The sequence below is a fragment of the Helianthus annuus genome, chromosome 17 (assembly GCF_002127325.2).
Source record: "Helianthus annuus cultivar XRQ/B chromosome 17, HanXRQr2.0-SUNRISE, whole genome shotgun sequence".
Classification (NCBI taxonomy): domain Eukaryota; kingdom Viridiplantae; phylum Streptophyta; class Magnoliopsida; order Asterales; family Asteraceae; genus Helianthus; species Helianthus annuus.
In genome coordinates, this window is record NC_035449.2 from 194,037,137 (window position 1) to 194,051,680 (window position 14,544).

A 14,544-nucleotide genomic window follows, 5' to 3' on the forward strand; every position below is an offset into this window, starting at 1 on the left:
TAATCGATTTTTCATCATGTTCGACGCACTAGGAGTGCCACCCGATCGAACAGCCGTCCGATCAGGTGACACCCTGCTGAGAACTTGTTTTGCTGAGGTACCTAGCCGATCGGGTTGCCAGCCGATCTTTCACAACCCCCGATCCCTAGTTCCCGGGAACGGGCGGCCGTGAGCCAGTTTCGGTGGTATCACGTTTATTTATCCAATTTGTCAGCGGAAATTTTCATCAGGACCGTAGTTAGGAAATATTTAATCAGAGTAAACCACCTCATTTAATAATATTAAACATATGGGTAAAACCCAAGTTTTCAGTACACACATTTTATAGGAATAAATCATATTTATTTAATAAAAACATCCATTTTATTCTTAGGTAATTTTATTGCCACTTTTCCAAGCCTTCAGTGTTGTCCAGCTGGCTTCTACTTGGCTTTCACATTTTGTTACCTGAAACGCATTTTAAAAACATTTTGTCAGTGGGAAATACTGGTGAGTGAATCCCGTTTTAATCAGGTTTAAATAAAATAATTTCACAGTGAACAGTATTGAGGGCGATCCCGCAATTACATTTGTTTCCAAGTTATATCAATTATCACCCGTTGGTACTGTCGAACCCGACTTATGGAAATGTTACTCCTTAACCAGGTTGTAACAAATTTTGTATACAAAACTCCAACATACCCACGATAATTGTATTCTTACAAATACTCAATAACTGTTATTCGCATGGAAAAGTATGTAAGGTTTTGTAAAAACAATTAACAAAAGATTTACAAAAAGTGGATCGACTCACATTGCTGTCTTAGGTTATTCTTTAGGGTTTCCTGGTGAATATCTATAATTTACACAAATGCACGTGTGTTAGTATAATAACCCATTTTAACATTAGTAATACCCTCCCCGAGACGGTATTCCAACGACTACGTCGGGCAGAACCACGACAGCCGTTACGGAACCCTAGATCAATCGGGCAGCGTATCTAATACGTCCCCAGGGGTTATAATACTTACATCGTAGCAGAACCTCGCTATTTTAGGGGGTATAATGCCCGGGTATAGTAACGCCACTACAGAAAATTAAGAAAGAAAGAAAGGAATGAACGAGCAGACTGAAGGCGCGTTGCCCTCTTTATATAGGGATGTAATCGCGTCCCCACGCGGCCCGGGTTAAGTAAGGCTAACCCTTACGCGGCCCGCGTCAACCTCCGGTTAACGTATAGCTTGGCCCGGTCATCTACTAGGTTCGACACGATGTTGACACGTGTCAGCTCCGGGTCGTGCCACAATTCAGGACACTCGCGGCCCGCATTAACTTAAACGAACTCGTACGCGGCCCGCATCAACTAATGATTTCAGCGGAGTCCGGTTACATCCTAATGCGGCCCGCGTTAAGTTGAGGTGAGGTCTATGCGGCCCGCCTCAACTTAATAATTGTTGTTTTTAATTTATTTAATATGTAATATTCTAATTTGGGCTCGGTTTTCACATACGGGGTGCATATAAAGACATGTTGAGATATTTTTATATATTAGGGTGTCAAAATTATTATAAGGGTGTCGGTTTTGCCGAGGGTTGTTATACGATCGAACGACTCTTCGATCGACCGACCTGAAAGGTAAAGATACTTCAATGTTTTCAAATGCTACAACAAAAACTTCAAAAGGTCAAACCATCATACACAAACACATCCTTCTCGAAGGAAGAAACAATCCACTCGAACAGCCACCCGATCGGCCTACCGACCGACCGAACAGCTGTCCGAACGGACTGTTAACCGAACGGTCAGCCGTCCGATCGGACTACCGTCCGATCGACCAGGTGTCCGACCCTCCAACACTTGTTTCCGTTATAGACGTTGCTTATCGTTATGCTATCAAACTATTCAGGCTAACCCTACTCTCAAGTGCTCCCTTCAATCCATCAACCGCTATGAGTATACTCGATTCCTTTTTGCTTTCAGCACTTTTGGGTGTTACATACGTTACTTATACAAAATCACATCGAACACACTACGCAACATTTTAAACGCTAACCGTTACCGCATGTATTACGTGACTAAATGAATGCTTGTTGTTATGTTTACACGTGGAATGTTGTCTACCTGCCTTAACGACGATAGTACTATAGTTTGGACTCAGCACCCGTTCACACAGGGGTTGTTAAGGACAATTACTTGCATGGATTATGGTGGTAATCATGTATTGCGAACTGCCTCGGGCAGTCAACCCGCAGTCATTGGTATCAATAGATCCATGTCGATAATTAACATGCTTCGTTTTCCTCTGTGTACGTGCTGGTTATGCGTAACTATTTCGAACTCTATTATGCTATTATCAAACTTGTATGCTCACCTTTACATTTTATGTATTGACTTTATTTTAACGTATGTGACAGGTGTTTAAGATGCTTATCTGCTAGGAAAGCGAGGCTAGAATAAAGCTCTAGAGCCCAACAAATAGTTGTCTGTAGTGGTCAAATTAAGGGACTCTAGAAGCAGATAAACAATTGTTGTTTATTTAAATCTGAGTTGTCGGAACAGAATATTTGCCTGGATTTTGTCTGTAATAATTTATTTATTGTTTGAGATACGCTATGGGACGTATTATTTAAATTGAATAGTAATGATAAATGTTATGGAAACTTCTGGACAGTCTGTTTCGCTCAGTGCCATGCCCCGATAATTCCGCCATCGGTTGGGGTGTGACACAAGGAGAGAACCTCCTTCTCCCCTTGACGAGGCTAATGGTGTTTTGTTTTGCAGTGTTCACCGGAGAAGAAGGTCTGTCCAAACGAATCAAACGAGAGAGAACCAACCTTTTACGCAGAACCTAACCCCCTAGATAATTTGATTCCGGTCATTTATCTAGTGTTTCTTCACCCCCTAAGTACCGGAGCCCGGTTAGGAATTGAAACAAGTTAACAATGATATCCAGCAGACTGTCCAGAAGTTTCCATAACATTTATCATTACTATTCAATTTAAATAATACGTCCCATACCGTATCTCAAACAGTAAATAAATTATTACTGTTTGGGTTTCATGTTGAAGTGGTGTGTATTTCGGTCGCGAGTTATATTTCTTTTGATTTTCGTTTGAAAATGGTAGGCCATCACGTCTAAATCTTGCCATATCCACCAATAGTTTCGCTCCTTTCATCTTGATCTTCTTTAGCACTTCTAACAGTTTACACGAGTCTTTTACATTCTCAAGTCTTACAAACGCGAATCGGCTTTCTCCTTTGTCACATTTCCTGGGAATGAATACATCTTTAAGCTTCCCAAAGACATGGAATTCATTCCATAGCTCTCCCCTGGTGCAGTACCCCGGGAGATTGGATACAAAAAAGGTAGTTGTGTTATCAAATTCAAAGTGTAATTTTTTCTGGAGGTTCTGCTTTTTCTTTTGGTTTCGTTTCCCGATTACATCATTCCAAGGCTGGTCGTCTTCCATATTGTCCTAGGCAGCGAATGGATGAGAATAACTTCTTATTCTTAGGAGGCTATGTAATTAAACCTTACCCTATTTTTTTTAACAATAAATTTCTTTTATTTCTATCGTCTATAGAACTTAAACCCAAGATCTCTCCCTCTTTAGGTGTTTAAAAGTTTTGCCTTTACCTTTACCAATGAACCACAATAATCTTACCCTATTTATTATTTACTTTCTTTTGAAGGTGCTATATTATATATAAAATACTAGGCTATCACCCGGGAACATCCCGGGCTAGGAAAATTTAGTTTTCAATAATAAAAAGTACATAAACAACATTTTCAAACTCATTAGTATCTTCTTTCCCTCCCTACAATAATTATTTGTCCGGTTTCATCAGTATCCTAACTTTGTCTCCATGTGTATTCATAGTTTTCGTGCAAATCTAATAACCTTTTAATTCTTACTGAGATCGCAGTATAAAAATATTTCCTACACCCATACAAAATGTTATACTGTTTGTTTTTAAATTATATTATATTATGCTTTTACTTGAATTTTCTACTAATAAAATTCATAAACATATTATAAACAACGTGTTTTAGGAAATTATATGTATTTTGTTTTCTTTTTTCTTTTATTAAGACTCATCCATTAATGTCAAATGATAAGTTGATTAAGTTAAAAGGAAAAAAAATATTGGTTAAAAAAGGATAGATTTACTCATATATAAAAAAAGCATATAAAGATCAAACAACCACGTCAAACAAACTGAAATATTCAAAAAAACCAATGTTTAAAACGTAAAAATCATAAAAACTGCTTTGAATTCATCGAGATAAGAGCTAAGTCTCTTTCTTTCTAACTTTCTCCAGATCCTTGACGTTACTTGGAGTTGAAGAGTTGTAGACGTCAACCAGTTTACGCTTGTTGATTTTATTGATATCAAAACTGGTATTAGCATCATCGTTCTTAACGCTTGGAATATGACTTTTTCTTTTGATGAATTCTTTATTGTTTCCCTGAGACAAATGTCAAAATTAAGTTACTAATAATAGAATTACATAAATTGTAAATATTAATGTATTAATATGAATCATCTATTTTTATAAAAAATAACTCAGTAATCTTCATCTTTTCTTTGAGCTCATTAATAATTGACTCATCATCGGTCATGTTTGTAACAAATACATTTCATCAAAGTTAGTCATATTATAAGTTGTTATCTCAATTTTAAAAGCAAACATCTTTCCAATGAACTTGTTTAAATCCACAGGAAATCTAACTTTCTTCAACATCCTGTGAATCATAATATTTTATGATTATATTAATATAACCAAAATTTAAATGTAATGACAAAAATATAAGGTGAAGTAAAAATTACTTATACATACAGATGTTGTGTTTTCTTGAAGCAACTGGTCGGCAGACTTGAGAACAATTTTTTCAATAATTTCATCAGCCAGAGGATGAAATAATATTATTGGAACATCATCACTAATGTCTTCCACTTGAACTTTTATTGTGAATCTAGTTAAATTAAATAATATATACAAATCGTTTATATTTTAATAAATATAATTATTAAAATAGATAAAAATAGGCTCATAATACCTTGCAACTGGATATGTAACCCATTCATCACAATCATAATTGTTGCACACATGAAACAAATGCTCCTCCATGCCCACACAGTCTATAAGATCTGTATCTGCCTCAATTAAAATTTAGGACACTCCATATAGTGCCAACCAAAATGCTTATCTATAGCCTTAATAATACCAACTATCACAACGAATTGAGGGTGTATAAATTTTAAAATAAGAACATAATTAATTTCTATAAAATAATTTGGTACAAATTTTTTATATAGATTCATAAAAACCTTCATGATTTGCCAAAGGTCATATATGTTTCTCAAATGAGTCTTTATGATAAATTCATCCATTGACATATACAAAATTTAATACAAAACTTTGTTATATATGAATGGAACAAAATATAAATTGGAAGCAATAAAATAATAGAGTACTTTAAGATTATAGTAAAAAAAAATGTAAATTCACACCATCTCAACTTCACGCTCAAAGACAGACTTTCTCTTATGATGTGTGCATTTGGAACAACTTTGAACATATATTATAATAAAGTTTTTATTTAGGAAGTTGTTAGATTAAAATTGATATATTAGACCATAGGTAATGGTTAATGCCCACTAAGGGGCATTTTTCACCACATCATCATCATAATATCATAATGCCCTTTTAAAAAAGGTGTAATGGTTAATGCCCATTTCATTTATTACTTTCCATTATTTTTCTTCTCTTTGGGCATTATTATAGAAATGCCCCTCACTCTTCATGCCCCCTATAATGCCCATGAGTAATGGTGTAAGGGCATTATCAAAATCTTTCATGCCCTTATAAAGCCCCATTACATATGGTCTTAGAAGAGAATTAGTAAAATGAAAAACTTGATTGTATTTATGGTTATTTTTGGAAAATTGATATTAAATATATTTTTGATTTTCGAAAACTTTGACAATTTTTTTAACTGACATATTTATAACGAATAACTTATAAATACTAAAAAAATATTAGTTTTTCCTAATCAATATATAAGGGACAGGTTTATAATGAAAAACGTATAAAATATTATATAAATTCATTAACATGTACATATAAAAAAATAATATTAATTGAGTTATGTTAATGTGAATACAAATATATATCTTTAAACAACGTAAATAATACAAAAATTTAAGGTTGTATTATGATCATTGATAAGAAATTATATATTTATATAAAAATAAATGAAAAAGTAATATACGTATTTATTGTTTTTTATTGACAATGATTAATAAAAATATATGTTATTTTAGTTATATGATATTGGTTGATTTTTTTTGAAAAAAAACGTTATAACAATGAAATTTAAGAGATTGACATGTGGGTATTAAAATTGATGATATTTTAGTACATTTCTAATTTTGCTATTGTTAGTTAGATCATTTGAAGATATAGATAAACTTGGTATGATTTTTAAGAGTAAAAATAGATATAATTCTACAAATATGGAATTGATTGCGTGATATTTTATATTTGGAAACAAAAATAAAAAATCATACAAAAAACGGAATTCATTGAGTTAAATCTAAAGTAATTATATTGTTATATTATCATAATAATAATTAAATTGTTTTTTTTATTTATTTGCCTTTTCTCTATTTATTGTTTGTCACTCAGCCTATAGTATTAATTTAAAATTACATAACAATAATAATAATGATTATTATTTTTCATCAATAATTTCAGTAGATGAATGTGATATTTATATGGATTATAATTTTACACATTTGATTAATATTTATGATAACTTACTTGTATACATAAAAAGATCGTGCTTTTAGGCGATATCAAGATAGAGAAGAAGTTTGATATCAACACCCATTCATATAGTTGAATGATAAATTACTTTGCAACTTCTTAGTTATCTGTTCTGCAACCTTTAGTTTATGATCATTTTGTATACCTACCTATTTAGTTGAAAACTAATTTAGATTACATAAATGTATACGTATATATTATAAAAATATATATTATTTAAAAAAATTATGAACAACAAAATGGACCAAAAATAGATATAACAATAACTTGAAAATGAAAACAACCTCAACACCATAACAATCAAAATCCATATCAATTAACACAAAATCTTAATTTGAGTCATTGCTAAGTGGTTCTTCGAAAGGTGCAAGTATAAACTTTCCAACACGTTCAAACCACTTAAAGATGCACCTTTCTCCGATTGAAAAGCCTTCATCTTTTATCAACTTGTCCCAACCAATAACATAAAACCTAAAGTTAAAAATAATAGGCGAATAATAAGCATTGGCATTATAAAGATATATAAAGTTTCTCTATAAAAATCTATATAAACAAATAAATTAGAAAAGTTGATACATTTTTGTAGGCTCATTTTTAATGCTTGAATTTCCATAACCCATTCGTGACCATCTATAAATTTAATAATAATTCTCAAAGATTCATCTAAACCAGCTAAGATCGCATTTTCTTCAGGAATAATCTAATAAAATCAAAAGATTTAATCAGTTATTCATTTGATTAATTAGTAAATAAAATATTATTTACACGAAAATTATTCTATTGAACTCTTAGCAAATTAGAAGAAACAATTGTTTCAAAAAATGGTGTAATTGGTGAATTATCAAGTTGGGATTTCTTATACTGCTTGGTAATATTTCCATAAGTTACTAAGTCGGATTTGGGAGATTTTAGAACATATTGACGTCCTGACTTATCAAATATGTTAGATGTTAAATAGCATGTTGTCTTGCATTTCAAAACAAATAATATCACCAAAGTCTAACCGAATGTCAAAGAAAAATTTACTCCATCCATCTGTGAAGCAATAACTCGGACCAATTTTCGAAACGTTAACTTTCCATGTGTGATCTTTAGACACTTTTAGAATAGCTATAGTATGAACATGAAGAGTTCAGAAATATTTTATCCCAAAAGCCAAAGGTAGCACCTGATTATATAAACTAAATTTATAAAAAATTATCATTATACTGCCTATCTTAGAAAAGGAAATTAAGTATTTTATCAATAAGACTTCTTTATGAAATACTTATAAAATGGGTAGAGAATGGTTGATCAATTGACTTGCAAAAAGCAGGTTGTAAATACTGCTTAAAGGGTTTTGGTGGTAATAAGATAGGTTAAACTTATTGTTTCTGACATATTCAAATACCAAAAAACAAAGAACATCCAAATCCAAATCTTTAACGATATTTTGCCAACCATTCATGAAATAATATTGATTACCAATATAGTTGAGATCAACAGCCCATAAATTGCCATTACTTGTAGTAACAACAACTTTAGAGTTGAACATATTATTCAACAATAATATCTTGTTCATGCATGATTGAATTGCCTAAAAATAGCAAATTAAGTAACTAAATTTAAAAATCATCCAACATATGCGGTAGGTATAAATAAATATAACAACTAATAATGAAAAAAAATACGTATTTAGCAAATGAGAAGACAGTGGATCCGATAGAAGTTGTATAAACTTATAACCATGAAGATAAGACATTATCTACAAAATATAAATAAACTAACTGTAAGTAGATGAAACTTAATAACAATATATTCACTCTTCCGGTTAGTTATCATAAAACAGTTGCATAAAAAACTTTAAAAAACAACACTGAAACAATAAAATAGAAAATCTAAACATATTTTTCAGTAAGAATTTCCTTGTAGATTACATTGGTTGTTTTATTTGTAACAATTCCATCTTTATCTAGTATAAGTAACTTTGTAATATGCAAGCACAGTTAGGTCATCACAACATCATGCTAATAAAAATAAAATACTTTACACAAATACATGAGTTATCTGCGCACCAAAATGTGTAAGGAGAAAACCGCCCTTCCGAAATCACCTCGTGTTGAGAATTTAACGGCCTCCTTGGTCACAAAAATCACAACTGCAAGCAACAACCTATACAAAATTGTTACAATATTCTAACCAAATGGCAAATTAAACCAATCATATCATAGTGAAATATCAAAAAATCATCTGGGATATATAAAAAATTGATCACTTTTTACCTATGCGTGTCAAAATGGGTTCCACTGCCCAGAAACTTGTTTTTCATAAAAAAAAGTTCAGTATTAGATATGATCAAAGAGTAAATATCAATATAGTAATTTATTTTGAAATAAAACAAATCCGGAGGTTATATGCATTTTAGGTGACTTCCGCCTGTTTGACCCGTTTCAGTTTGAGCTATATTAAATAAAATCAACTCATTTGACGCACCTGTTAGTGATAAATTAAACCGAATTATCCCATTTACCCATACATGTACTAAACATGATAAAGTGTGATGTCTTCTTACCCATCGATCTCACGTAAGCCAAGGCTTAACATCACGGACCAAGTGTCAACAAACAAACAATAACAATTTGTCCATTTTATAAAAGATTAAGCAAAAAAAAAAAAAAGAAAACCATTTTGATTGTGTTGACCATAACTGGAACCATCTCAACATCACCTACAGTTAGGTAAAAGGACACAGAATGAAAGCCCCAAATCAGAATCTAAAAGACTTCAAAAATAAAATGCAAAAAAAAAAAAAACAAAAATACCAGGATATAAACTATCAGACTAAAAAAAACATATTCTATAATGAAAAACAGTCTAAAAACAAATCAACGATCATATTTCACAAATTAGATAGCAAAAATTGTTAATCTCCATCACGAGTAAAAATAAACTAATTTAAATACACAAAAACTAATCAAAGCTATAACTATAACTGATAAAGTAAGGAGGTAGAAATCGAACCTGAATGCTAATAAAAGAACCTCCTTTTGGAGTTCGGTGAAGAACTCTAGTAGCGATGTTAGATTAGAATGTTCTAAACTTTTAGGATGAACCATGGCTCGAACATGCGGCCATAAAAAAGTGACCATGTGCTGATTGTTCCAAGACTCAACCCTCAATATTTTGTAAACATTTAATAGCATCACTTGAAACCATCAAATACAAAAGAAGTGACCTGTAACATAATACCATAAGTAGTTGAATCAAACTTTCTTCTCGTTCATCGTTGTTGGCAATGTGAAGCCTTCCATCACAGCTCTTAGCTACAACATCAATCTGGAAAAAAGAAAATAAATTAGAGCAATCATGCTACCTAAACCACCTGTAATCTCCGACTGAGAACTGAACAATTAGCGCCGATCGCCGAACCTCATGTACTCGCCGCCAAACCACTTGTAATTTCTGAACCACTTGAAATTGCCGACTTAGAAGGAGAATGAATTTTATACTAATGATGCTAATTTAAATCCGAAATGATGAATTTATCTGGTAAAACCCATATAAGCCTTTTATCAAACACCTTAATTGCATAAACATAAACTTGCCACATTTGATGACACACATCGATGGATAACCGAATCTTCAAGTGTCAAACTTCTTAAAACACACTGAAAATTATGTACAATATTCTTGAATATATTGAACATGTATTATCATGTATAAACCACCATTTAGGGACACGTGTCCCAAACCCCATTTCATTTATACATATAGATAATAGATTAAAAAATTCAAATTCTTATTACGTTTAAATAAAACTAAACTTAACCTGACCCGGTCATTTTTACACCTATATAAGATTGGAGATCAAAGGTACCTAGTGTACATTAAGTAAATAAGTAGCAACATGCTCTCTTCTAGTGATGGCGTCACCCAATTTGCATGGATGACACATACAATTGGCACAACATCTTTATTCACACATGAGCGTCTATTGGTTTTATTTCGTTTTTAGTTGACGTGTTATTTCTCATAATTTCTCTTTGAAAACTAATGCTACTAAATTGGAGGGTGGCCAGAGTCAACTTCCCCTCCTTGCGGTGCTTACATTAGACGCATATTTAATAACATCACTGGAATTTATCTTTCTAAATAACCACCATGCATTTACAAACAAAGTATATTAAAGTTTAAGACAAACTGTGAAAAACATATTATATGAAACTTAACTAAAGGCTTATCATACCATACCAGGTGAACGACATATGTGCTTTTTGTAGAAGCTGTAGTTTGGTCTTCTCTGGATCTTGTAAGAACGAACCAAAGCATCGTTAATATTAAAAAGATATATAATTACTAACTGTATTATTAGTCTATATGCATAACATGAAAAAGGCACCCGAGAAAATGACATAAGTAGTCTCAAACATCGTCAGCCCTCCAACAACTGAATCAAAAAGAACTGGTGTAACCTTCAATTAGAACACAACAATTATTGAATACATGCAACAAAATTTACAGTGGGTAAAAAAGGAGGAGAAATTACCCAAGTATCCACCATTGATCTGCAATCAATCAAAATGGGTAATATTATGTAGACGATGAATGATTAGAAAACACGATGAAAGAATAATGAGGATCATATATGTAAATATTTAAAGAAAGAGTATGGATGTGCCATTCCTACACACTAACTGGTTGCCACGTGAAAGCAAAGTCAAATCATATGACCATCTCGAGTACCCCGCCAGGACACACAAAATTCTCATCTTTGCTCAAATTTTAAACCATTCATACAGCAACAATCACAATCTTGGATGGCCAGCCAAGATATGGAATATTTCATCTTCAAACAAAGAGAATAAATCTTCCACGGCTGCATACTCAACGACTGCGAAGTGAAAATAAAGTCAATCACATGACCATACCAGCCAACAAACAAAAAACCTCAAATTTGCCTAAACCTACACAAAGGCAATCAAATAATAGCTGGTGACAATAGTTCATCTTATTAGAAAAAATAAGAAATTAAACTTACAAATGTAAATGCCATCTGCAAACATGAATAAGAATTGAGGGAGTAACCCATTAACCTATTTAACTAACCTATTGAATATGTTACTTTAAAAATTACAATTCAAAACTAAATTAATAATTTTGATTAACGTTTAAAAAAGTTAATTCTGATACAAATGGATGGAGAAAATAATTAAGCTTTACAAAGTAACTAATTAATAAATTTGACTAACCTATTAAATACTTCAATTTAAAATAACAATTCAAAATATAGACTTAACTTGTGATAAGTCAACGTTCAACACTCATTTTCATTGCTTAGTATTTAAATGATAAAAATATATATAATATAAATATACATTAAATTTATTGATTGATTATGAAATTGTGAATCATCATTTACACGTATTTGTAGAAATGGAAATGAATAAATGATGATAGTTAACATTTCTAAATGAAAAAAATATACTAAACGAAAAAGATATATGAAAAGTTGGTAAGATGAAGGGAATCAAATTATGAATGAAAAGGAATGCATTTATTACCAATTTAAAGAAAAAACAATTAATTGTTTGATAATATAAATGTTAAAAAGATATGGTATCATTTTAGAATTATTGTATAAATATTTTCAGTTATATTTTACAATATATAAAGTATATTATTTTAATATGCTTACCTTTTTTAGTGAAAGAAACAATTTAAGAGGTTATATAAAAAATAAACTTTGGGTAATTTTCAACCAGTTTTGACGTGTTTCTATTTTGCTACTTCCAATTTTACATATTAGAGATTTAAAAAAATCAAATTGATCAATTCATAAGTAAATGAATCTTTAGTAATTTAAGGCCCTCTTTGTTTTCCTAAAGATAAAGAACGGATATGTAGAAATCGTTAAAAAAGAATATCAAAATGATGTATGAAAATGGTTAAACCATGATCACCATAATATTAGAAGCAAAATCACCTTCATCACCAACATTGGTGGCATCATGGCCATATTTTTTCTTGATAACAAAACCTGTAAACACATGAAACTATGTTTTTTGAAAAACAAACATTATTTTTTACATCAATAATAAGCTTCCTTAAACAATATGGTAATCATAAAACAAATATCGTGTTTCAATATAGTAAAAATCAATAAATATCAATTTCAAGTATCTTTCAAGAATTTTTTTTTTACTTGAAAAACGAACTCCATCCAATAAATAAAAATGAGAAAACCATATTTACAATCAAGATTAAAGCCAGATTCAACCAAGATGACAAAACTTTAAAACAAACATATTTTTTAAAACCTTAAGATTATCGAATTAAAAGACATTAATGATTCTGCGAAGAACTATTTGAATTTTAAAAGAAAAATAAACAAAATAATAGTTAGGAAAATCATTAAGACATGCGTATAGAATCAAAAGAAAAGCTAGAGAAAACAAACATAGAAAACAATGATCCTTCAAATTACACAGTAACCGATCAAAACAAATAACATCCTAATACAAAATCAAAAGCAAAATAACAAATGCTCAAATGATAAAAATACCTTTGATGTAAGGGATTTTGTGTATCGTTCTTCCAAATCCACAATAACCTAACGATCATAGTACACGAAGTTCAAAATCACAAACAATAACACTAAATCTTGACAACAGATTATGGAATCCAATTGCTTACTGTCAATCAAGACGATTGTTGATGATGATTTTCATTTAGGTTCTTAAGAGTGTTTGGAACAATGATTGAGAGGAGAGATGTGAGATGCAATAGAGGTTATGGTATTGATTTAGGCTATTATTAGATGGTAATCAAATTTAGGAAATGTATTTAATACCGGGTCGGGTCAACCGATATTAAGAGATGGACCTAAAAAAAAGGCGGGAAAAAACTAAAATGGTTGCACCATGTGAGGACATGTGTCCCAAACCTTATTCATTTATTATATATATAGATATGTTTTTTTTGGAAAAGTGTATGTTTTAAGTATTTAATACACTTTTTTTTGGAAAAGTGTGTGCAGGCAAAATATGAAGTATATATTTTAAAGTTGAAACGTCAAAAATAGATACCTAAAAGAAATAATTACTTGATCAAAATTCCAGTTATAATTTAAAAAATAGTTAAATTTATACGACACTTATGTACGTTTGGCATAAAACTTTTAGAAGTTTCTAGGAGCTTCAAACTTTTAAAAAAAAGCTCTTACTCAATAAAAAGCTTTGTTTGGTTGAAGAAACTTGAAATTTTTAGGTTAGGAGCTTGAAGCTTTTGGTTGAACGCTCCTACTAGTAGTGTTTAGAACGAGCTACAAGCTTTTAGCGAAAAAAATGACTATTTTAACCTCTAAATATAATGAACTTTTTAATGCACAAACTTTTAAATTTTTTAGTTATGTCCATTTTAGTCATTTTATACATTTTATTAAAAGCTCCAGCTACTCTGCCAAACATCAAATATATCTAAAAAGCTACATCTTCTAGCTACCAGCTACTTTTGCCAAACATACCCTTATTACACTGATATTATAATGATATGTGAGCATAACTTATAACGTTGAGATGTATGGCTGTAAACGAACCGAGCATTCAGTGAATGGTTTGCGAACCGTTCGGCGGAAAGTTCGTTTATGTTCGTTTGATAAGCTTAATGAACGAACACGAACAAAAATTTTTCGTTCGGTTAGCTTAGCGAACAAACATGAACAAAGGTCTCGTTTGTTCGACTGTGTTCGTGAA

General features: G+C 31.2%; 1 long non-coding RNA gene across 2 annotated transcripts; it reads right to left on the reverse strand.

The window, feature by feature from the left end:
* Positions 1-8,685: 8,685 nt before the first annotated feature.
* On the reverse strand, positions 8,686-13,699 carry LOC110924356. 2 transcript variants are annotated; one of them, XR_004885564.1, is made up of 5 exons: positions 13,487-13,697; positions 13,356-13,403; positions 12,777-12,830; positions 9,815-11,684; positions 8,686-8,951 (listed from the first exon to the last, which is right to left on the reverse strand). It is a non-coding gene; the product is annotated as an uncharacterized LOC110924356 (long non-coding RNA). The 2 variants fall into 2 exon arrangements; XR_004885563.1 differs by having other exon boundaries at positions 8,686-11,684; positions 13,487-13,699.
* Between the last annotated feature and the right edge of the window lie 845 nt (positions 13,700-14,544).